Source organism: Anabrus simplex, chromosome 1 (assembly GCF_040414725.1).
Source record: "Anabrus simplex isolate iqAnaSimp1 chromosome 1, ASM4041472v1, whole genome shotgun sequence".
Lineage (NCBI taxonomy): Eukaryota > Metazoa > Arthropoda > Insecta > Orthoptera > Tettigoniidae > Anabrus > Anabrus simplex.
Window position 1 is genome coordinate 335,240,909 of NC_090265.1, and position 25,693 is coordinate 335,266,601.

Here is a 25,693-nt window from a genome sequence, read left to right on the forward strand (position 1 = left end):
CACATCAGCCTTGGCCGGGAGGAGAGCTCCGGCTCGCCGGGCACATGTCGTCTTCGCTGGAGAGGAGGGGGCCCATCCCCCTCCCCAGTTGCTGCACGGCGCTGCGCGGCTGCGGGGGCACTGAAACATTAAAGCTAGGCGGCAGAATTGTGTTGGACAATCATCTTCTTTGAGGGTACAGGCTTGTGGAGAGGTTGAGGGGCCAGCGGCGTGTAGATATCCATGGCATTTACTATTATGAAGCCACAGTGTAAGGTGGAGCAGGAGACGGGAGCGTGGTAATGGCCGTGGCAAGAACAGGATGGCAGTTTAACGGGTCGGGGCAGGTTTTACACAAGGCTTACATCTAAAACCAAAATATTACAGAAGGGGCAGAATGCCTTAAAAGTGAAACTCAAAAAAAAAATATAACCTTCATATCCTTTCAAAATAATATGAAGCAAGTTAACACAGAAATTACACCGGTTTCACCTGGGACAGGTGAACTCTAAATATCCTCTCGGTGGCTGGATTACTTAGCAATAAGGTAACCGGCGTAAGAAAATCGAGAATGATACAAGGCCCATGAAATCTGGGGGCAAGCTTGCCCGCGGGAACAAAATTTTTGACCATAACCTGGTCACCTACCTTCAAAGTGGTGGGTCTCCGTCCACGATCATACCTTTCCCTAACCTTTTCATGAGATACTTTAAGATTAGCTTTAGCCTTCTTCCAAAGATCTTTAATGTTGTCCGGATCTATTGTCTCGGGCAGAATGTCATTCAGAGACCAGAGGTTAGAGAGCGGCGTGTTGGGAACAAACTTAAACATCAAAGAAGCTGGAGTAAATTTGTGTGATTCATGAACCGCCGAATTCAAAGCAAAAGCTAACCAATGCAGGGACGTGTCCCACCTAGAATGATCTTCATGATGATAGGCAATAAGTGCGGACCTGAGATTACGGTTAACCCGTTCAGCCAGAGATGGTTGAGGGTAATAAGCAGATGTAGTTACATGAGAGATGGACAAGTCAAAACAGAATTTACGAAACAGATTTGATGTAAAAGCTTTAGCATTATCAGATACAATGTATTGGCACGGACCAAAAGAAGCAAAAATAGAATTTAGGCAAGTAATGGTGGACTGAGCGGTAGCCAGCTTAGTCGGAAATAACCAAGAAAATCTAGTAAAGCCATCTACGCACACAAAGATGAACTTGTTAGCATTACCCTTTGACTGGGGGAAGGGTCCTACATAATCGATATACAGGCGTTCCATGGGGCGCGACGCTTGATGCGAAGACAAAAGGCCTACCTTGGTGGACATGGTGGGTTTACTAAGCAAACAAGATTTACAAGCTTTTACAAGTTCACGGATTTCACCGTCCATACCTTTCCAAATGAACATTTCACGAATTTTTTCACGGGTTTTAAAGATTCCAAGATGCCCTCCTAATGGGGTCTCATGATAATACTTGAAGATCATAGGCACAAGAACCGCTGGCACGACAACCTTCATCATCTTATCATGCCTCGATGGGCAACATAAAACACCATTCCTCAGAACATAAGGGACGACATGTTCCCCAGAAGAAAGGGTTTCCATTATCGGACCCAGCGTCGGATCTTCACGTTGGTATTTCTCGATATCCCTAAAGAGCATGGGAGCATCTGTTAGGATGGCATTAACCTCAGATAGTATGGACTCGGAAGGTGATGAACTGTCGACAGGTTCATGGGTCTCGACGTCGTTAGAAAACATACGGCTGAGTCCATCAGCAACAACATTTTCAGTACCTCTGATATGTCGTACATCGAATTGGAAGGCAGAAATACGGATGGCCCAACGGGCTATACGACCAGTACGACGCGGCCTACCTAAGACCCAGCTTAAGGCTTGATTATCTGTCTCCAAGTCGAATTTGACATGTTCCAGATAGAGACGGAACTTTTCTAAGGCAAATAAAACTGCCAAACCTTCAAGCTCATATATGGAGTACTTTGCTTCTTGAGCCGAGAGAGTCCTAGATGCATAGGCGATGGGGCGCCTCCCTAGTTCAGTCTCTTGAAGAAGGACTGCAGCTACCGCCGACGACGACGCGTCGGTTTGGACGATGAATTTCTTCGAGAAATCAGGCATAGCAAGTACAGGGGCATTACAGAGAGCTAATTTAAGGTCTTCAAAAGCGGCTTGTTGAGACGGTCCCCACTCGAATTTGATGCCTTTCCTACGGAGAAGGTTTAAGGGCGCCGCTCTATTAGCAAAATTAGGAATGAACTTCCTGAAGAAATTCACCATGCCAATGAACCTGGCGATACCTTTAATGTCCTTGGGAGGTTTAAAATCACGGATGGCCTGTGTTCTAGAATGATCGACTGCTACACCATCAGGTGACACAATATGCCCTAGGAATGACATAGAGGGCTTAGCAAAGGCAACCTTGGACAACTTAACAGTTAACCCAGCCTTACGAAGGCGATTGAGAACTTCTCGCAAATGATCTAGATGTTCTTCAAAGGTTTCGGAAAATACGACGACATCATCCAAGTAGTGATATAAGTACTCAAATTTGATGTCGGAAAAGACCCTATCTAGTAGCCTAGTGAGCACAGCTGCCCCCGTGGGGAGCCCGAAAGGCACGCGGTTGTATTCATATAAATTCCAGTCCGTGGCAAACGCTGTAAGATGTTTAGACTCTTCGGCAAGGGGAATTTGGTTGTAGGCCTGATTCAAATCCAAGATCGTGAAGAACTTGGCCTTACGAAACCATGAAAAACAAGAATGAAGGTCGGGAAGGGGCACAGATTGCAACACCACCTTCCGATTGAGAGCCCTGTAATCAATGACAGGCCTGAAGCCTCCTTGGGGTTTCGGGACTAGAAAAATAGGCGAAGAATACGCTGACTTAGAGGGCCTAATAATACCATCCTTCAACATCTGATCGATGATTTCTTTCAGAGCCTTCATTTTAGGTGGAGATAGCCTATACGGTGGAAAACGGACAGGAATCGAATCCGTGACCTCAATTTTGTATTCAATAAGGTCAGTAACACCAAGAGTATCAGAGAACACCTCGGGAAACGACTGACACAGTTTCCGAATACTATCAGCCTGCTCCTCAGGTAGATGTCTAAGGTCTAACAACATCTCATCCTGGGTAGGCGAAATAGATGAACATGATACAGAATTACACTTTAACAAGGGAATTCTACAATTGGACGCAAATTTGAATGTGCACGACCTACTCTGGAGATCGAGCACAAGACCAGTGTGAGAAATGAAGTCCGCTCCCAATATGATGGGGCAAGACAAACGCTTGGCCACAAACAATTTGATCTTCCATGTAAATTTAAAAACCCGAATTTTGACATGTAAGGAACCTAGAATTTCTAATGGAGATGAATTAGCCGAAACATATTTAACAGGAGATGAGTCATAGTCAGGGAGTTTACAAACAGATTTCAATTTAGAATACCAATCAGCCGAAATAATGGAACAAACACTGCCTGAATCTAAGAGAGCTGTTATAGGCTCGTTATTTAACTCAATCTTAAGAAAAGGAACAGGTGCGGGGGTATCCGCCGCAATCCTAAGACACTCTTTAGGGCATTCAAAAGATGAATTTGAAGGCTGGTCGTTCTCTGCATTTACAACCTGTTTACTAGGGGCTAAGTCTCGGGAAGATGGATTAGTCGGCTCAGCCGACGCCACTAGTCACTTTTTATTATTGGCATAGCTGGAATTTGCACCAGAAGTTGAGCAGGAGGGGGTGCTATTTGAGTTTGGGCAATTCTTGGCGATATGTGAGAAGGCCCCACACTTAAAACAGCCTTGTGATGACCCTGCTCCATTCCTTGTCCCACTTGACTTGATCAGAGGACACTTATTCCGCAGATGGTCAGGCGACCCGCAAGCATAACATTTACGGGGATTGACTGGTCGGCGAGGTGGAGGCCGAGTGTTACTAAAGGAAGGCGGGGGTTCTTTCGCGACACGCAAAGAATCGGCGTATCTAACTCCTTCCGCTGAGACGGCCAATGCTTCAAGTTCAGAGAAGGTTTGCGGACACGCCGCGAAACACAAATATGACCTGTAGGATGGCGAAATACCTTCTACAATAGCCTGCACAATCTGATCTTCAGGAAAGTGCAGAGCAAACACCCTAGTGTAGAATTTGATATCTTGAATGAAATCAGCCAAGTTTTCATCCAAGCGCTGTACACGGTAATAGTACTTCTGAACCAGGGAGGACCTGGCCCTAGCCGGGATGAAGTTAGCTAGCAAATGGGCATGGAAATCCTCAATAGATGATTGCTCGGCAATGGCTCTTACGATTTTATCAGAGAGAATACCAATAGCATACGGATAGATAATTTGCAAAATTTGACATGGCGAAAGAGAAAAAACAAGAGCATGATCCTGAAATTCCACTAGAAATCTTAAAAATGAAATTACATCACTGGTGGTGTTGACGGAAAACTTAGAGATACCTCTAAGCAACATTGCCAATGGATGAGGCAAGCTACTGAACCCAGGTGACATAGTCGTTAAAGGTTTCAATGGCAAAGAAGTTAATTCAGAGCGGATGTTACCCAATGACGCACGGCGTTCAGATTCGTTGTTCGATGGGGCAGAGATAGTTTGAGCAGCAACGGTTATCCTATTGACTTCTCCCTGAGGAGGCTCTTCCTCGTTACCTACATTCACCGTGGCGGGTTGATCAGTTTTGGGAGGAACTTCGCCGGTTAGCAATTGAGTGACCTTATTAGACAATTCAGAAATAGTTTCAAGGAGCGTATTAGCGTCCTTCCTCTGAACGTCATTCACCTTTAGAGACAACAGATCATTAACTCTATTTGCAAAGTGATACAGCCTGCCTTGCACACGCTTAATTTGATTAGGAGACGGATCGTTTTCATCAAAAAAGCTCACTACAGATGCTAGCCCAGTAATATTCTCGACGATCGTGGAAAGAGAGTCATCAATTTCTTTCTCTCCCAAATTGGGGATGGAAATGGGCAAATCAAGGGACTCTCTAAGCTTGTTGGTGTCGATTGCAACCGTGCCTCCAGATTGCACATTTCTGATAGTTAACTCGTATATCAACTCCTCTTTGCGCAAGTAGTTAAGGAGGAGAACATCGCGAGGGCCGGGCATGATGACAGAACAATTTTGAAAAACTCAAAAAATTCCAGCAACTGAGAAAATTGTTAGAGTTCGAATCAAAGCAATGTTTAGCCGTCAAAAGGGGCTAAATTGAGACCCATTCAACCACGCTCTGCTACCACTTGTTACGGAGATATCCGTGGTAGGTAGAGGTGAAAGAAGGTGCGGGTGTGAATGGGTTTCAAGCTACGAAATTAACGTGCAATGTAAAATTAATTTAAAATTTAACTAGGTTATATTTTCTTTTCAAAAACAAGAGATAACAATCATAACAGGTACAGAGTAGCAAAAAGTAGGTACAATATTACTGGATTCGGGCTCAGTGCCCTTACTTCATAACTCTTGGGCAATCAGCCCCGCCTTACTCCACAAAAAAAAATTAGCCAAGGGGCAGAAAACCCCATTCATGCCCAGGAGCACTGGCTCCAAACATTACACATAAAGCCTGCACGAGGCATACAGAAACAAATTTCAAAGAGCGATCCGCTCTCAAAATTGTAAGCCTATCACAAGGCCACACCAAACTCTACCTTCAAGCTGTCCTCTAAGGACGTATTCACAGGGGTAAAATACCCAACCTACGGAGGTCTATTACATGAAAAGAAGGTTGATTACATGACCTCTAAAATAACAATTTGAGAGGAGGCGATCTTGCACTCCTAATACACTTTGTTTTTAAAACTTAATCTGGCTCTGGGCCGCTAACGCAAGGGCTAATCCCATACTACAGAGGTGACTTAGAGAAGAACACTTTACATTACATAAACGAAGAATAGTTTGAGAAAATAAGTTCACCTCAAAACAAATGTGAGTGGGAGCTCGAGAGGGTTAGCACTCTCTATCCCAATATGTAGCTTTACAAGAAAAAGATGAAAAGAGTAATTACATTTTAGGAAAAGGTTACATGATGGAAATGCTTCGAACCCGCCGCGAGTGTTAAACTGCCGACCTAGCAAGAAAAGAAGTTATTAATAGGCCATTACCTGGTGTTGAACGGCTGAAGAAGAAAGAGGCGCTTCCCGCCTCCTGCTATGTACTTAATGCACTGAAAGATGGAACAGAAGTGGCCTGGAGACCCTAAAATCAGCAGTTTATATCCTCTCGCGGAAGATTCTAGGCGTTAGGGGAAATAAAACACCCTCCCTCAAAGTTTTTATTGGCTAGGGAAAAGAAACCCCTACATAGAGGAAGAAGAAACACATTATTGGTGGAAAATTAATTAAAGAAATTCGGGATTGGCTAGATCCAAAATAAGGGGAAAAAGAGGGGTATACAGCCAACTTAAACCATGACAGAAAGAAATTTAACAAAGAACAAACTCTTGAAATAAAAATTTCTCCAACAAAATAGTTCTTTGATTTCGCACTAGGTTGCACTATTGTAATTCTTCAGTAGTGTCCTCTAGAAGAGAAAGTTCACACTTCTTACTTCAAGCGAAACAAAGACACATCAAAAATGACACAGTTCACAAACTCAAAAATTTCCAAGTGGTGACATCTTCTGAGAAACTAGAAAATCAATAGAGTAGATAAAGTTCAGATTTCCACCAGAAGAGGAATTTCAACTGGCGCAACTTTTAAATGACCGGAGTAGAGGTGTACCGCCCGGTACAATAATAATAATAATTTCGTGTGGCTATTTCCAGCCGGGTGCACCCCTTATAAGGCAGACCCACCGATGAGGGTGGGCGGCATCTGCAATCTGTAGGTAACTGCGTGTTATTATGTTGGAGGATAGTGTTATGTGTGGTGTGTGAGTTGCAGGGATGTTGGGGACAGCACAAACACCCAGCCCTGGGATCATTGGAATTAACCAATTAAGGTCAAAATCCCCGAGCCGGCCGGGAATCGAACCCGGGACTCTATGAACTGAAGGCCAGTACGCTGGCCATTCGGCCAACGAGTCGGACAACAAGAAAATGAACCACAACAGAGTGATGTTTCTACAAAAAGTGGAAGGTAATACCAGACGATCCTTAGAATTGTGGGTAAATGCCCATTATACTAGGATTACGTACTGTATGAGTGCATAACGATTCCTGATAATATAACAGATTTATAAGGGATATGAAGAAAGAAATACGCTTTACAGTTTAAGAGAGCTAAGAAGTACATCTTAAGATCTCTTATATTTATGCGTTTCTCGAAGAAAGATTGTTTCATACAACCAGAGAAATACTTGCAGTGGAGTGGAATCGGAACGACGTTCATGGCATTGTCTACTAGATAAAAGGCAACCGAACAATCAAAGTGCACCTTCCAACATGTACAGCCTCACAAAAGAAAAGGAGAATTAAAGCATGGTATTCGTATGAGTAACTTCCAGACCGGAAACGACTGAACCTATAGATATTTTTGTTTTTGGGAATCAATAAGATTTGTATCTACATGGGAGTTGAATTACATTTTGATAATAATTACAATTTAGATCTAATTAAATACGAAATGTGAGAAACGGACAGAACAATGCGCAAATTTCCTCTGCCAGTGACTAAACATCCATTGGGGGACATAAGTACGCATACAGCCGGATATCGACACGAAATTACTGATTGCCTTATGTTCACAGTTCAAATCACTAAGACATAAACGGAGATGCTTCATCACAAAACACACCGTGAACGACACAACGTGAATAAACTAAAAAAGTTTATAAGTAATAACTAAATACGTAATTAGCCGGCATTAACCAAACCAAACCCCATGCACTACAGTCCTTGAAGGGCCTTGGCCTACCAAGCGACCGCTGCTCAGCCCGAAGGCCTGCAGATTACGAGGTTTCGTGTGGTCAGCACGACGAATCCTCTCGGCCGTTATTCTTGGCTTTCTAGACCGGCGGCATTAACCCAGTGAAATAAGTATTCATACACTTCGTTTGTACTTCAACTGTACAGGCAGTGGATACATCCCCCTCCCTGTTCAGTGCCCAGACGTTCTTAACAAGACGTCGATGAGCAGTACACAGTACCAGTACAGAGTACAAGCTGGTATTGTTGTCCGAATGGTGCGCAAGACCAGGGAGAGAGAGAGATTATGGTGTGCCTTCATAATAAAAATCGCAGATGTAATATACACAAGCTGTGCCATACGGCGACTGAAAACAAAGAGAACCATTGTAAACAGCGAAAGATCAGGCTGATTATACAACCTGACGACTGGAGGAGGATGGTAGTAAAAACTTTCATGAAGAATCCAAACATAAGTGCGACGGAAATAAAAGCCCATGTACACGAATATTACGGTAAACAAGGCACAAGTAGAACCTCCAGAAGAATCCTTCATCTTGCGGAGATTAAAGCTAGTGTCCTGAGGAAGAAAACCTACATTAGTAAAAATATCGAGTAGCCAGATTGCAGTTTTCCAATGTGCATGCACGAAGAGATAATAAATTTTGGGACCAAGTGTTTTATTAGTGACGAAAGTAAATTTAATATATTTCACAATGATGGATGAGTGTTGGTCTGGAGAAAGCCTAATGCTCACATGGACATAAAACTATCCAGGCCACTGTGAAGCACGGAGGAGGTGGAGCAATGGTATGAGGCTCCGTGTCAGCTTCAGGAGTAGGAGCATTCTGTAATTATGGACAGATTTCGTTACCTGAATATACTGAAGGAAAAGTTGCAGAAGAGTGCCGACAAACTGGGCATTGGGTCAATTTCTTTTTCCAGCAAGATAATTATCCCAAGCATACTGCGGAAATTGTCCGTCTCTGGTTGTTCTGTCACACACCACACACCCTGAAAACCTCATCTCAGTCCCCAGACCTCAATCCAATCGAGCATTTATGGAACGAGCTGGAGACAAGCGTAAGGAAGCATGACATCACCAGCAAAGAAAGGTTAAAGGAACCGTTTCTACAGGAATGGAACACAGTTGTTCCGAAATAACAAGGAAATTGGTGTATTCCATGCCAAAATGGCTTAGGCAAGTCATCCATAACAAAGGAATGCATGCCGAGTATTAATAAACGATTTGGTGGAGGTGTTACTTATAGAAAAAACATACGTTTCTTCTTGTATGAATACTTAAGTCCTACGTAAAAAATGATATTGATCAATGAGTTTTTTTTGTTTTGTTTAGTAAGGCGTCATTTCTTGTTGATTTTCTGAATGTACATGTTTAAGTCGAGATGTTAATAAACAAGTGTGTATTACTTAATTGCGTTCTGTTGTATAATTACTTCTGATAAAGTGTTTTCTTCCATATAAACTCATCCGTATGAATACGTATGTCCGTCACTGTCACTATTGAAAACAAAGGTATTTCTGTGACTTATCCACATCGACATTCATAGCAATGGTGAGAACGGCTCATTCGGTGTGACGGTATGTGTGCACTTGATAACAGGGTATTGCTCTACGCACTATAACAAGAATTTATACAATAGTCATTCCCATTATATGTCACAGGCTGACGCAGGGTACACTCGATGTGCAAGCAGAGTGGAAGAATATAAGGGTGACAGCTGAGAACGATAGTCACATTCTGTTTATTTTTCTGAAATTAAAATTTTGTCTTTCAAGTCGATTGTCTAATATTATAATATTGAGGGGAACACAATAATTGAACTCATTGCAAAGCATAACTTGTTATATCAGGCATTACGTAAAGGAAATAGGTGAAATGTACACTGAAACGACGAAAATGAATTTCATTGTAAACAAATACATGACATTGATCTGTTTTGCCCGTTAAACACAGGAGGAATTCTCCACAAACTACACATTTTCTCCCTGCACCTTGTCAGGAACTAATGCCTGGTAAAATGCATGAGCATCGGGATTGACCTAAAACCGTGTTAAATATATTAAGTCCAACATTTTATACTTGATTGGTAATTATCCTTCTTCTTAATCTGTTTACCGTCCAGGGTCGGTTTTTCCCTCGGACTCAGCGAGGGATCCCACCTCTACCGCCGCAAGGGCAGTGTCCTGGAGTTTCAGACTTTGGGTCGGGGATACAACTGGGGAGAATGACCAGTACCTCGCCCAGGCGGCCTCACCTGCTATGCTGAACAGGGGCCTTGTGGAGGGATGGGGCGATTGGATGGGACAGGCAAGGAAGAGGGAAGGAAGCGGCCGTGGCCTTAAGTTAGGTACCATCCCGGCATTTGCCTGGAGGAGAAGTGGGAAACCACGGAAAACCACTTCCAGGATGGCTGAGGTGGGAATCGAACCCACCTCTACTCAGTTGACCTCCCGAGGCTGAGTGGACCCCGTTCCAGCCCTCGTACCACTTTTCAAATTTCGTGGCAGAGCCGGGAATCGAACCCGGGCCTCCGGGGGTGGCAGCTAATCACGCTAACCACTACACCACAGAGGCGGACTGGTAATTATCCACTGTACAAATTCTTAGTTCACCGGGATCCATATTTCTCTTCTTTGTTTTTGTGTCTCTCTTAGGAGCCACAACAGCTTGATTGTAACATCCACAAAAATTGCCCTTGTGAAAAATGAACATTGGATGTTATTTTTTTTTGTCAATTTTCATTACTCTCATTGGTCTGGTATGCACAGGGCATTTCGGAATGTACATCATTGAAAGAAACACTGTCCAGGCTTGAAAGTTGGCTTCACCGGGCGAGTTGGCCGTGCGCGTAGAGGCGCGCGGCTGTGAGTTTGCATTCGGGAGATAGTAGGTTCGAATCCCACTATCGGCAGCCCTGAAGATGGTTTTCCGTGGTTTCCCATTTTCACTCCAGGCAAATGCTGGGGCTGTACCTTAATTAAGGCCACGACCGATCCCTTCCAACTCCTAGGCCTTTCCTATCCCATCGTCGCCATAAGACCTATCTGCGTCGGTGCGACGTAAAGCCCCTAGCAAAAAAAAGTAGACTTCATTAGCGCAGTCGATCACTTTGAAAGGTGCAGGTTTGATTCGACTGTTTTTAAGCACATCCTTCCAGTCATCTGGTATTTCAGTGCAGGATTTTTGATTAACAAGGCTCATATCCTTTCCACTCTCCATAAACGAATTCCCGTGTATCGGGAACACAACTTTCACATTGTCGAAACGGTTTTTCTTGTGGACAGTGTAATGCAGGAAGCACAAAACTGTGTAATTCTTGTTTTGGCCGGAGCGACAATCACAAAAAGTTACTAAATGTCTTACTTCTGGGCTAAGCACATTGTTAACAAAGTGATCTAACATTGAGCCCCCTTTCGAATAATACTCTCATCATACGTGTAAAAACTGATGTAGAGTCTGGCAAAAAATGAATATTGAATGAAATGAAATTAAGTTGGCGGCGATAATAAACATCACTTGTAATATTCGGTGTAGGTAGGTTCCTCTCAAAGTTCATTGTTATTGCCTCCAGTTCTACACGCATCCTTGACGCCTTCCTGTACTTCCTGAAAGTAAAACTCACTTTTCACCAAGTGATTTTCATGTTCTTTCTCTTTATTTTTCAGTTCGTTACACAATGATTGTTTAGTAGTAGCTACATTTGCAGCCAACACTGAAATCATCGCTTTATCCATATCACAAGAACAGAACGAGTCTTTTCGTGAGTAACCGAAAGTTATGTTAAAATAACCCACAAAAATTTCGTGGAACGTTGTATAACCTACTTGGTTGTCCTTATTGGACTCATTATACATCCTATGAAGTTTGGTTACATCTAGTTCCTCAGACATGTACAATCGAGAAGTATTTTTTTTTTTTTTGCTATGGGCTTTACGTCGCACCGACACAGATAGGTCTTATGGCGACGATGGGATAGGAAAGGCCTAGGAGTTGGAAGGAAGCGGCCGTGGCCTTAATTAAGGTACAGCCCCAGCATTTGCCTGGTGTGAAAATGGGAAACCACGGAAAACCATTTTCAGGGCTGCCGATAGTGGGATTCGAACCTACTATCTCCCGGATGCAAGCTTCACAGCCGCGCGCCTCTACGCGCACGGCCAAGAGAAGTATCTTGTAAGGAATAGTGGAATTTTCTACCTCGAAGTGATCTGATGAACCCTGTAACGTTAGATTGCGTTTCATTGAGTAATTGTCTGGCTCCATGGCGAAATGGTTAGCGTGCTCGTCTTTGGTCACAGGGGTCCTGGGTTCGATTCCAGGCAGGGTCTGGAATTTTAACCTTAAGTGTTTAATTTCGCTGGCACGGGAGCTGGTGTATGTGTCGTTTTCATCATCATTTCATCCTCATCACGACGCGCAGGTCGCTTATGGGCATCAAATCAAAACACCTGCATCTGGCGAGCCGAACTTGTCCTCAGACACTCCCAGCACTAAAAGCCATACGCCATTTCATTTTTTTTTTTTTTCATTGGATAATTTATTAGGCCTGTTATTATGTTTTCCTTGGCCATCTGTTTTAGCTTCACCATATTGTGTCAAATGTCTCTTAATAGTTTGAGGGCGGCGATTAGAAATATCATGCAGAGATAAAAATGCCTTGTAGCAAACACTAGGATCTTGTAGTGTGTCATCTACACGTGTCCTAACACGGTAACAGTAAGAGGAGCTATGGAAACTTGCCTCACATTCATCCTTCTCTTGCGGCGCCGCTGAACAGGAACAACAGTAACAAGTCCACTCAAATATTGACTCTGCGCATTACAGTCTCCCAGTTCATTGAAATGAGAGATAATACGTTTCCGTCCTTGGGAAGAAATTATTTCGAAGCACTTAAACCGCGAACACATACAGTCATCTCCAGTCTCATGTGTTGTAACACTTAATTTCTTCATAACATCAATCATCTTGCCTGTCTTTTTTTCTTTTATTTGCACTACATTGCTCACTATTTGCCTGTTCATTGTCTGTGTCACTAATATCATTCAACATAATGATTACGTGCGACAGCGAAGTACAATCTATATATATAAAACTAGCAAGATACCCGTGCTTCGCTACGGTATTATACTGAAATTTATAATTGAATGCTTATTGCTTTAGATATATAATCCTCCGAAATTCGCGATCTGACTCGTTTTCTGCGAGAATCCTCCAAAATTCCCGATCTGACTCGTTTTCTATTATTTTACGGCACGTTTCCTCCCATTTTTCAATCTTCCTTTTCTGCAATCGATTCCGTACTTCCCGGGTTAGGCTCAGGTATTCCTCCCGGTCAGTTGGGTCCGTAAATCTGTGCCATCTTTTCCTATAATCGTTTTTAATATGGAACATATCCTTCAGGAGATCCAGCGTGGTGTCATATTGGGTACCTTGGCGGCACTGAACCCGCGGCTAGGCTGCATTCTTAGTCATTACCCGTCCAGGAGCCGTTTCCAGCGCGGTCCGCACATTTGACGACGGTCCGGAACATTATTATTATTATTATTATTATTATTATTATTATTATTATTATTATTATTATTATGTGTTGCTGGAATGGCTGATGACAGGGAAAACCGGAGTATCCAGAGAAAAACCTGTCCCGCCTCCGTTTTGTCCAGCACGAATGACACATGGAGCGAACGGGATTTGACCCACGGAACCCAGCTGTGAGAGGCCGGCACGCTTGCGTCTGAGCAACGGAGGATCCTTATAAGTACATTAATAACAGTTAAATCAATTGGTCTCACCTCCTTCTACACCCCACCGCCGTTAAGTTTATTTACCGCCACCTCCCCCCCCCCCCACGAAAAATTAAAAGAAGGCTTGTTTCTTTATGTTTAAGGGAGATTCCAAACACCAATGTTCACGCCTATTACCTTCAGCTTTGAGATATAAGTATCCCCATAAAAATAATTTACTTTTTGCACTTCATTTCACACTACTCCCCCCCTCCCCAAGTGAATTTTCCCGCAAAAAATACTTGTTTCTTTAATAGTAAAGGATCTTCTAAATACCAATCATCACGACTCAAAATTCTTCAGTTTTTGATTTATATGTCCTCATTAAAGGAATTCAACTCCTTTACACTCCCGCCCTCCAAGATGGTTCCCCCCCCCCCCAAACGCGTTTTTCTTTGTTTTTAAAGGAGATCCAAATACGAATTATCACGTCTGTAACAACTTTAGTTTTTATTAGATGTATGTATTCTCATACAATTAAGTCAATTAATTTTTCAATTCTTTCACTCCCCCCCCCCTCCTTCATTGGATTTTCCGACAATACGTGTTTCTTTACTTTTAAAGCAGATTCCAAATATCAAATTTCACGTCTGTAACATCTTCATATTTGAGATATCAGTAGCCTAATTAAAAGAATTCAACACCATTTTCAGTCACTTTTACCCCCACCCCCACCCGCTCCACCCAAGTGGTATTTCCGAAAACTAAAAATACGCGTTTCTGTATGTTTAATAGAGATAAAAATACCATTTTTCACTTCTGTAACATGTTAAGTTTTTTGAGAGATACTGTAAAAATTCTCATTTTAAAATTTCACCCCTTTTGAGTTCCCCTTAAGTTGAGTTTCCCAAAACAAATCACCTATGTTTCTTTACATTTACAGGAGATTCCAAACACCCACTTCTTACGTCTGTAACATTTTACGTTTCCAAGATATTCTGTAGATATAGTCTTTCAAAAAATTCACCCCATTTTGTCACTCATGTTTAACCGCCATTAATTGGATTTTCCAAATCTAAAAAATACGTGTTTCTTTATTTTTAAAGGAGATCCCATATACAAATTTTCAGTTCTGTAATATCTTTCGCTTCTGAGATATATGTATCCTTATTAAAGGCATTCAACCCATTTTTCACCCTTTTAAACCCCTCCTATTGGGATTTAAGGAAACAAACAAAGACGTGTTCCTTTATTTTTAGAGGAGAATCTAAGTACCAATTTTACATCTGTAAATTTTAAAGTTTTAAGATGTAGACACACTCATTTTAAAAATTCACCCCCCCCCCCTTTTCAGCCCCCAATATTTGGATTTTCCAAAAACGAAAAAATACGTGTTTCTTTACTTTTAAAGTAGATCCCAAATACAAATTTTCAGGTCTGTAATATCTTCAGGTTCTGAAATATAAGTAGCCTCATTAAAGGCATTCAACCCATTACTCACCCTTTTACACCCTTCCTATTGGGATTTTCCGAAAACAAAAGAATACGTGTTTCTTTATTTTTAAAGGAGATTCTAAATACCAATTTTTACGTCTATAAACTATAAAGTTTTGAGAAATAGATACACTCATTTTAAAAAATCACCCCCCTTTTCACCCCCCATTAATTGGATTTTCCAAAAACAAAAAATACGTGTTTCTTTATTTTTAAAAGAGATCCCAAACACCAATTTTCAGATCTGCAATATCTTCAGTTTCTGAGATATAAGTAGCCTCATTAAAGGATTCAACCGCTTTTTCACCCTTTTTCACTCCTCCTATTGCGATTTTCCGAAAACAAAAAATACGCGTTTCTTTATTTTTAATGAAGATTCTAAATACCAATTTTTACGTCTGCAAACTTTAAAAGTTTGGAGATATAAATTCACTCATTTTAAAAATTCACCCCCTTTTCACCCTCCGATTAATTGGATTTTCCAAAAACAAAAAATACGTGTTTCTTTATTTTTAAAGGACATTCTAAATGCCAATGTTTACATCTATAAACTTTAAAAGTTTTGAGGTATAGATACACTCATATTAAAAGATCATCCCCCTTTTACCCCCCACCATTAATTGGATTTTCTAAAAACAAAAAAATACGCGTTTCTTTATTTTTAAAGGAGATCCCAAATAACAATTTTCAGGTCTGTAATATCTTCAGTTTCTAAGATATAAGTATTCTCTTTAAAGGCATTCTACCCCTTTTTCACCCCTTTTCTCCCCTCTTATTGGGATTTTCAGAAAACAAAAAAATACGTGTTCCTTTATTATTAATGTAGATTCTAAATACCAATTTTTACATCTCTAAACTTTAAAACTTTTGAGATATAGATGCACTCATTTTAAAAATTCACCCCCCTTTTCACCCTCGCATTAATTGGATTTTCCAAAAACAAAAAAATATGTGTTTCTTTATTTTTGAAAGAGATCAAAAGTACCAATTTTGAGGTCTGTAATATCTTCAGTTTCTGAGATATAGGTACCAGTATCCTGATTAAAGGCATTCAACCCCTTTTTCACCCTTTTTCACCCCTCCTATTGGGATTTTCTGAAAACAAAAAAATACGTATTTCCTTATTTTTAAAGAAGATTCTAAATACTAATTTTCACATCTGTAAACTTTTAAAGTTTTGAGATATAGACACACTCATTTTAAAATTTCACCCCCCTTTTTCACCCCCTTAGCGACGGAATATCCAAAAACCCTTTCTTAGCGAGCACCTACATCTTAATATGAATATATCCCCAAAATTTCATTTCTTTATGTCCAGTAGTTTTGGCTCGGCGATGATGAATCAGTCAGTCAGTCAGTCAGTCAGTCAGGACAAGCTACTTTATATATATAGATAAGAGTTTTCTCTGTACATTGCTCAGAATTTGAAAAGAATGGTATTTCTGTATCGGTCATGTCCGTAGTAACAAGGAAATGCAATTTTTACTTTTCTGTAATGTCTGTCTGTCTGTCTGTCTGTCTGTCTGTCTGTCTGTCTGTCTGTCTGTCTGTCTGTCTGTCTGTCTGTCTGTCTGTCTGTCTGTCTGTCTGTCTGTCTGTCTGTCTGTCTGTCTGTCTTGAACCTATGACATATGTGCCCTAAGAATATTATGCAAAAATTGTCAATTTAATAATAAGTTCGATTCTTGATAGCATGGAATTGACACGTGGCAAGGGGGTGATTACCTTCGGTCCCACGCTCTGGGATACGTGACGTTAGTCGCACGTGTCAACGGCGGAAGAATCTTAAGTCATTCTTGTGAACTATTTCAAAGCGCGTGTATATGGCGTGCCCCAAGCCAAGTCAAAAATATAGTGCCTATTAAAAGGAGGTCATTTATCCCACAAATCGAACACGTTTATATTTTAAATGTCCATGAACACTACTGCTGGAAATGTAGCGAGTATGTAGTCACCTTCAAAACTCTTGTAATTACAGTTTAATTAAGTCAGAAAATTTATAGAAATTTTCTTGGCGGCAAAGGGAGATGCCCGAAGAGAGGGGGTAACTGCTATAAATATGAAGGGACGCCATGACGAAGTCCCTTTCTCCTGCATTTGTGGTACGAAGCGGACGATAAAGTGTTGAGCTGCTCTGTGAAATCAAACAACAAAAGTAGACTAAGTTCAACCGCAGATTTTAGAAATTGTGGCTGGAGTCTTGACTCCATGTGGAGATAGTTTTCTTGAGTGGAAATAATTGTACCAGATAGGACGGTCAATTCTCATATGATAAATAAAGTAATTCGTGTGCGGAAGTAATTACAGTCCATTGTGTGCGCTCAAAGAAAAAAAGTGAAGGGCATTAATTTTTTTTAAATCTTTATTCCAGGAAACCTGAAGAAAATAATGATTTGTGAAGCCAGAAATGTAAAAATGGCTAAATAAAAATGCCAGGGTCGCAGGTGAGTCCTATGACGAATACTGGCGTGACTACGTAAGGTATGTGACTTTCCATCTTACTACCTATTATATCCTGTTTCATGATCTCTAAATGTGCGTTTGAAAGGGGTATATACGACGCAGTGGTCACCCCTATGTGGTTTTGTAAATGTTAGAATACGACTGAAAAAGGAGTCATTTGTTTTATTTTCCACTTGGATAAAATGTTTGAAGTCTTGCGAGTGCCGTATGATGTAAAAAGTTATTGAATAGGACTTCGAAGTGATATCACGTCCAATGTAGATCGTCATTTCCGTGTGTTTACTGCCTATATTTTGTGATGTCAAATTAAGATGTTCATTCGACGTAAATTTTTTCTGTCTGAAATTTTGACGTAAATAATATAAGAAATCCACGGTTACTCATTTTCAATCGAGTGGAAGCGCGCTGTCGGGTTAGAGTATAGTGGGATGAATTCGGTCACGGAGTGAAAAGTTTTTCTAGGCCAATTTTAAACTGTGTCTGACTGACAATAAAAAAGATCTAGTAGAAATTTTCAGTCATTTTTCGTTAAAATCAAGTTATTAAAAATACGATATCATGTTATGCGAAGTTGTTCATTATTAATGCATTGTGCGTATTGGACGTCATGAATTCTAGTAAGGATTTTATTCCAGTTCTTTGTCGGTGATAGTTGCGAGTTGGGAAACAGAGGTTAGTTGTCGTGTGAGTTGAGATGAGATTTGTGAATCAGGTTAGAGACCTGTCATTGAAGCCGGGACATGGAAGCCCGAGGAATATTTTATAATGTTGGGAATGGAAAGCAATATATATAGGAAACCATGGCGATATTACTTTGCGACGCGTATAATTATTGTGGGCATCTTGAAGCATAATCTGTGCATTTTGTTGGTTAGAATATCGTATTTGTTTAATTATGTCGGCAGAGTTTTAAAGATTTATACAGAGAGGCCAGTTAAGTAGAACGGACCAGGTGTACCATGTTACTGCCAAGCGAACTTGGGGGCGAGAGGCCTCAGCTGAGAGGGGTTCACCGCAAGATAACGGGACACGCGTGGAATTGAGATTGTATTTCTCGGCCGGGGAGAACGTTAAATGTTGGATTTAGTTGAAATTTTCATCCGGTAATAACCCGAGTGTTATTAGATACTGTAAAATTTGTTTAATTGGGGACGTAATGTGCATTTGATACGACGGACTTAGAGTATAATGAACAAGAGAAGCCAAATTCAGGGTTGTCCAAAATATAGAGCGATGGTAGTGATGATTGATTGTCTGTGATGGGTGCGCAAACTTTATAGAATGTTATGACGAGATATGACATCGTAATTATATGGCGAGTTGCTTTTGGTTTGTACGTAGATTATTAGGGTATCCAAGTGTTAATAATGGCTAGGGTTAGATTAGATTTAAAGTGTGAGGTCATGAAACGAGATATATAAACTGGACATGAATGATGTAGTTCTTTTCCAGACAATAGGAAGCAACAAATAAACATCGATAGGATTTTAAAATTGTGAGAACACAATTGCGGAGGAATTTGTGAAGAAACCAGAGTCCGCGGAGATAGAATTTGTTGTCTTTTAAGATTTTATTAAATCATTGAAACTTATTTAATTATTAAATTCAGTGAAACCGCATTTTGAAATAACTTCAAATCAAGCGAATAACTTGGAGATGCATTCTGGAAATCTTAGTTTGTTTTCTGGGGAATATGTAAATGGTAACGTAACGATTAAGGGGACATATTCGAAGGACATAGACGCAGGTCACATCGATTCAATTAAGTGTCCATGCCGTAGAACCACTGTGTGGCACACACCGATTGGACTGCCTTAATTATACCCAGAGTCCAGAGTTCGTGTTACGAGGGCTGGACCATAACGAATCACTATGATGGTACATGTGGTCTCACATGGAAGCCGATTTAAGGATTTCCAGACTTTCCTTTCTTTAATAAAAAATGAGACAATGGTTTCTAGTAAGAATGCCAATCAGGCAGACACGTCAAAGGCTCACCAGTATTCTAACCTTCTATGTAATAAAAATGATTGTGGTGTCCAGTGGACACGATTGATTTCAGAGATACCGTTGACATATCAGAATACTTCAGAATTTCCTGAATAAAGAGGAATCTTTTAAACAGACCTTTCATTCAAGTAGATAGATTGGAATTACTGAACCCTACCTTTACCTCAGCAAGTGACGAAGAAACCAATACGACCCAAGAGACAGATCTCATGAACTTTGCTGATAGGTAAGAAAAGTAGGGATTCCTTAAATACGGACGAAAAGGGTTCAGTATATATGTATGTATGTATGTATGTATGTACACGCAACACGAGAAAATGGCTTGAGAATTTAGTGAAAATCGGTATGTGAAGTCGGGGGATGAGCCACTACGATCTAGGCTATAAATACTTTTACTTGCGCTGAGTGAAATGGTAGTTTAGGGGAAGGTCTAAAATTTAATTTTCAATTATTTATATTATTAGTGGTCCTGTCGAAAAATACTACATAACGAAAGTTATATAGAAATAAATTTCCGATCATTTATGTCATACATTGTTACCGTACCGGCTTTGATAGCACAGATATTCATGAATTTGTATTTTTGTTGCCAAGTCCATATCAACGTCGAGCCACGAGAAAACGGGTTACAGAATTTAATGAAAGTCGGTATATAGCGTCGGAGAATAAGAAACTACAGTCAAAGTAGACAATTTTATTCACCCTGGTTGAAATTGTAGTTTAGGGGAATGCGCCTAAAATGTAATTTTTAAATACTTGTGTTATTGGTCCTATGAAAAAGAACTACAAAACAAAATTATAGAGAATAGTTCCCGATCATTTATGTTTTATTCAGTTTTACTGTACCGACTGTGATACGAGTGGTATTTCAGAGCCGGAAGAAAACTAAATGTGAAGGCCTACAATATCGAAAACGCATAACGTTGATCAACAATAACATTACATTGACCATTGTTTGTTGTGATGTTCTTTGTCTCTTATGCTGCCGCTCAACTCAGAAAGATGGGAATACTGCTGCGTACCGAGTATAACAGCCTGACTGAATATTGGTGGGAAATAGCTGAGGAGTTGTGAAACTTTCTTCTTTAGCATGCCATTCCTCTGGTTCATACATTTTCTGATACTGCCGGTACGTAACATACTGGTTCATCATAGTATTCCAGCTATTCGATCACTACTCTGACGCGCTGGTTTGAATGAGCAGTGTTCATATTAAGGCAGAGGCTCACTTAGTAGCAGTAGTAGTAGTAATAGTAGTAGTAGTAGTAGTAGTAGTATGGCCTGGTCTAGAATTACAATTTAGGCCTATTCCATATTACCACAATTCACTGAATAACTCAAAATTCAACCCTGAAAAGAGGCTTTTCTTAAGAAAAGTTTCTTCCTCTTCAGTTTAATTAAATTCTACATCATTGTATTCCAAATTAGCAGTGAAGAGGGGATTTCTCCTCTGGCTTGGAGGAAAAATTTACCTCCAAGTCAGATACATATTTCCGCCGCCTGTGTAGTGAACTGAGATTTTCCGTCTCATCGGGTACTCCTAGAAAACAGATTAGTAAAAGAGCATAATTTTTGCCCTGGGAATCTCCGCTATTCGACACCCCCACCCGGCCGAAGTAAGACGAAGTGTGTTCACGGATCACGGCTGTCTGCGGCTGGTCATTCCAGCTCTGGAACTTTGGACTGTTAGATCGGCAGCGTAGTACTGTTCGTTAAAAGTGAGAAAATGTGTGGTTTTTCAGTTGATCGAGTATTTCATATGAAAGCATTGCTTTTAATCGCGCCATTCCTACTGACGTCATTGTAATGACCTATGTTCATTTCCGTTGGGAAAACTGCTAAGACGGTCTTTCTGAGTATGTAAAAAGGCAGGTTGAGAGTGAGTGTCTACCATTATAATAAATGATTGTGACTGATGGTAGGCAAGGAGGCCTACCATTACAATGAAAATTCCATAACCCAGTCTTAATATGAGGAAAGACGTTTCGTGACTTCCCCGTCGCGTTTCTATGGTAACGTTAAGTGCTACGCAATTTAATACAACCTTGCTCACAACGTGTATACTACGTAACCTAGAATTCTGTATACAATGTAGAATTCCGTAGCGAAGCACGGGTACATCAGCTAGTAAACAAATAAAACACTCAGCTTGACGCTGCTATTCCGGCGTTATTTTGTGAACTGAACAGCTAACGCTGTGTGTCATAATGGCGGAGGGGAGGGGGCCATTGCTCGGCAGCTATTAGGCATTACCCCATATCTTTTGGCGTTAATTACTGCGATACTGTGATCTTTCTTGGACTGGAGGGTTGTACCTTACATTCTCTCTGTATTCAGCTACACGATGCCACTGCTAACTCAATATCGTCCAAAAATGGACTATGATAGTTCTTACCCGTCACCCTTCATATGTGTTGTAGGCCATTAGGCCCAAATCTTGAGTTCCTCCCCTCTACCGGTCTAACGAGCCAGAAAATGACACCCACGTGAATTTCTCTTAAATGGACCAACCATTTCTTTCCCCTCCATAGCAACACTCCACTGATACATAGAGGGAGCTTGTAAATAAATTGGGCACTTGATGTAGTAAACAAGCTATACGGAGTGAGTGTTGAAAGTTGTCCCAATTGGACCCCTTGCGTCACAATATTCCGTCACATACCGGTTACGGAAACCCCCTTCGGCCTGGCTGAGTGGGCCAGATGATTGAGCTCAGACTTTCTGACCATATGTTTGTGGGTTTGATCACGGTTCAGTCCAGAGGCATTGGAAAATGCTCAAGTACTTCCGTCTCGTGTCGGTAGATTTGTTGGCACATGAAGGAACTTATACGAAGCAAAATTATGGTTTCTCGGTGTCTCAGGAAACGGTACAAGGAGATAATGAGACCTAAAACCATTATTATTATTATTAACGCACAATGTTGTTCATCCTCGTTTTATGGATTGACTGAATCATGAACACTAGCACCAACTCTCTGGGACTACACTAGGCAAGGAGCTCACAAGAGGTACCAACTATAGCTCATTACATGTTAAGAAAACAGTATTGCTCTTATAGACCTACAAGGAGTGAACACATCCCCTCTTAGACACCCAAAATTCCTTGTGATGTATGTATGTATGTATGGTGGGTATTCAGCCCGAAGGCTGGTTGGATCCTCAACAGGTTCACCATTAGCTGTCATAGATGGCCTAGGTGTCACTGAAGAGGCGTACTAGGGAAATGAGAAGTGAGGTAGTTTCCCGTTGCTTTCCTCACCGAGCCAGAAGTTGCTACTACACATCAGTCTGCCAAGCCCACTGAAATGCCTGCACCGACCGACCCTATGAGCGGCATTTCCACACCATTCACACTGGATGCATAAGGAATGGCATTACTAGCGTCACTCATACCTCAGCCACTTTCATATTGTCAAAGCCAAGGAAGAGACTGAGACAGGACAATGAAAGTAACAATTTTATTCTAGCCCATACCAGAAGACATAGCGCACTGTAAACACTACATCTTGCCAGCGAAGGCGTAAGGAATATTATAATGAACTTTATATTGTATAATGAAAGAAAGAAAGAAAGAAAAAGGATGACACAGTTTTAGCTTGAGCATTATTAAAATAACTACCGATGCTTTCCTATTTCATGAATACATTCGCAGGGAGGAAGCGCAATGGTGGCAACAGCCTTCGCATTGTTGCCTTCCTTCATTTTCCTTCTGTGTCGCTAATCCGTTACTCTGTGAAATCTGACAGCTTATTATTGTTGAAAAGAAGTCGTCTATTTACCGTGTGTGATGCATGTTTCTTTTTTTTTTTTTTTTTTTTTTTGCTAGTGGTTTTCGTCGCACCGACACAGATAGGTCTTATGGCGACGGTGGGATAGGAAAGGCCTAGGAGTTGGAAGGAAGCGGCCGTGGCCTTAATTTAGGTACATCCCTAGCATTTACCTTTTGTGAAAATGGGAAACCACGGAATGCCATCTTCAGGGCTGCCGACAGTGGGATTCGAACCCACTATCTCCCGGATGCAAGCTCACAGGCGCGCGCATCTAACCTCACGACCAATTCGCCAGGTGCATGTGTTTTTTAGTCTTTATATAAGTGCATACTTATTTTATGTTTAGTGAGTGTTATGTAATTAATTAGCCTATGTGTGCGATTTCTTTCTGAAACATTAATACAATGATTGATTTATTTACATGATGAATGAGACCGAGGAAGAAACGAAAGTGAACTGTGCTTAATTTGCAGCTTATTTTCATACCCCTTTTTCCTTGAACTTAAAAACTGAATTTAACAAATCTGTGTTCTACTGTGTTTCCGTTATGTTGTGAATAAGAAAATGAGGCGCCTCTAAACCCAGCCCCTTAAGATCTAAAGGTAATTCTCAGCTTAGCTTCTTCTTCCGTTTATCTTGAACTTACGCGTAAATACTGTGTTTCACAGATTTACGAGGCCATTATTTTTCTGTGATGCTCTTGAGCAGAGCTATTCGATATGGCAACATAGTTGTCATAAGAACAATACTGTTTTTCGTTTTTCTAACATGGAATGACCTATAGTTCAGGTATACTAGATGGAGCGCATAGAAAGGGCGTACAGTGGAGCTGCAGAATTTCAGTAGGTGAACCCTGTAACGAAGTATATTTTGGAGCTATATAATCTAGGTTCGCCATTGCATTGCCGCCTTACATTTAGATGGTCTGATGCATGTTATGTGTTTTGCCGAGTCCAGAAAACTTTAAAACAGCTCGAGAAATTATGAATATGTTATAATAATTCTCTTTCATTCTTTCCTTCTTACCTTTCTTTCTTTCTTTCTTTCTTTCTTTCTTTCTCAATCCGTTTACCCTCCAGGGGTTGGTTATGCCCTCGGCTCAACTAGGGATCCCACCCCTACCGCCTCAAGGGCAGTGTTCGGGAGCGTGCAACTTTCGGTTGATGGGATACAACTGGGGAGGAGGGCCACTACCTCGCCCAGGTTGCCTCACCTGTTATGCCGAACAGGGGCCTCGTGACGGTATGAGAAGTTTGGAAGGGAAAGGACAAGGAAGTGGCCGTGGCCTTAAGTTAGGTACTGCCCTGGCATTTGGCTGGAGAAGAAGTGGGAAACCACGGAAAACCACTTCGAGGATGGCTAAGGTGGTAATCGAACTCCCCTCTACTAGTTGATCTCCCGAGACCCCGTTCCAGCCCTCATACCACTTTCCAAATTCCGTGGCAGAGCCGGTAATCGAACCCGGGCCTTCAGGGATGGCAGCTATTCACACTAACCACTACACCACAGAGGTGGACATTATTCTCTTAACATCGACATTTGCACTAAATATGCAGATATGTGCACAAACAAAGGTGTTTCAATCACCTTAATATAACATGAAACATAAAACATGAAACATGTTGTATTAAGATATGTAGCAATATAAAAATATGATTGTGCATATGCAATATTTCTCAACGCTAGTCATGGGTCATCAGGGCTATAGCATCACGGAATTTTTAAAAAAATATTTTTATTTATGACTTTTTGGTTGTTTGTATTTTAAGTTACATATTTTTAAATTGTGTTCAATTGACGGAAATATATATATATATTTTTTTTTTACTTTCCCACTGCTGACAAGCCGATGCTATAAAGCATGTCTTCTAACAAATCACAGCTCCCAGAGCATCAGACAGCCTCCGCGCGCTAGATACCCGATGTGTTCGACACAAACAAAAGTGAAGTTGTGTAACACTGAAGTACAGATAGCGAGATAAGGGTCTTGGCTGACAAGATGATCGCTGCTCAGCCAGATGACCTGAAGATATTGGAGAGTCACGTGATCAGAGTGACGATGTTCTAAGCCCTATCACTGGATCGGCTGTATCTCACGCTAGTCGGCTCTTCAGTTAATCTCATGAGGCTGACTGAACCCAGTTGCAGCTATCAGTTCAGATAATTCAAATACATGGACGAGTCGGAAATTGAACTCTGGGTTTCCAGATAATCGGCATCCGCACTTTCCTTTAATTGAAGTAACACAGTCTGCAAAATTTTTTAAACAAATTTCCATGATAAACCACGAAGTGTCTGTTATAACATATTCTTCAAACGGTGTCAGAGTATCTATAGTGCTA